The following is a 1,482-nucleotide window of genomic DNA, read 5'->3' on the forward strand; positions in this document are numbered from 1 at the left end:
ACAGTGCCGTCCACACCAGACCTCTGCGTGGGCAGCAGGAGAAGTGCCTCATCCTGCCCTCCCCAGTGGTGAGAGGCTGCCCAGGCAAGGACTGGGGGACCTGGAGAGACCCCCTGCTACTGCCCACCTTCCCTGCTTGCACCTGGCCCAATGTGTGTGTGTGTGATGGGCAGTGTGGCTGCACAGAGCAATAAGAGACCTTCCCCCTCCCCACTGCAGCCCCCCAGCCCCATGGCATGGGAACCTCCTGCCCCAAGGCCCAGCCCCATCCTGCTCCTCCCCAAGCAGGGATAAAGCCTTCCATCCATCCTGTCTCCCTCTGCTTCTTCCCTGGGATGAGGGGCATTGGGCCCCCCAGGTGAGCAGTGGGGTGTCCTCACAGGCACTGAGTCCAAGGGGATGGTGCCATGGCAAGTGTGCCAAAGACAGAGGGGACTGTCCTGATCCCCTCCTGACCCACCCCAGCTCCAGTGGAAGTTTTGGTTTTCCATGTGGATTTGCCCCGGCCAAGGTCCCTGATGGGAACGAAATGTTTCAGTTTTAGTGAAACACCCTCTGCCCTCCTGACCCCCTGCCTGCCCCTGTGCCCTGCTGCATCCCTTCCTGCCCTGGCACCCCTCGGGATCCTTTCCTGCACCCATGCCCTGCTGGATCCCTGCCTGCTCCTGCCTTCCCCAGGCCCCAGTGCCACCATGCCAAGGATGGATTTCCTGGGGCCAGTCCCAGTGCCAGTCCCATGTGGCAGCACCACGGTGAGGCACAGGGTGCAGTGGCATTGCCATCCTCGTGGCTTTGGCCACCTGGACCACCCTCACGCACACCAGGGCAGATTCAGCAGGCTCTTTCCCAGTCTGGGGGTTCCCAGGGATGTGGGTGCATTGGGGTGCATTCCATGTTCCAGTGTTTCGTAGCATCTCTCCTGTAGTTTAGGGCTGTATTTACACACGATGATGTACCAGTGTCCCCCACCCCCAGCACATCCCCCCGTGCCCATGGGGTCCCTGTCCGTCCTGCCCGGGCCAAGCCTGACCCGTCGGACTCCCGTGTAGCACCAACCTTTTACAGTACACTTGAACCTTTGTATCCTCAAAAAGAAAACAAGGTAATTACTGTATTTAATTTCCTGTTACTTGATGTGTTTCTTTCAAGTGTGGCTTTTCCTTTATGGCTTTAAACCATGGGAGAGGGGGAGGCAGAGCAGGAGTGAGGGGTCTGGGGGATCCACCAGTGTGGGAGAACAGGCTCCACCTAATCTCCTGGTCCTGGTCTGGGCTGGGGGTTCATCAGCCTTGGAAACCCAAGCATCCCACAAACCACTGGGAGACCTTCACCGAGCAGGGATGGGGTAGGAAGCAAATGATTTCTTGCTTCCTTATGACCCCCAGCTCAGCCTTCACCGGTGCCACTGGAAGGAATGTCACTGCCAGCCCCACAGAGTGACACAGAGCGGTGGCGCCGGGCGGGGAGGGGACCCTGGACCGG

Source organism: Acanthisitta chloris, unplaced genomic scaffold, assembly GCF_000695815.1.
Source record: "Acanthisitta chloris isolate BGI_N310 unplaced genomic scaffold, ASM69581v1 scaffold21367, whole genome shotgun sequence".
Classification (NCBI taxonomy): domain Eukaryota; kingdom Metazoa; phylum Chordata; class Aves; order Passeriformes; family Acanthisittidae; genus Acanthisitta; species Acanthisitta chloris.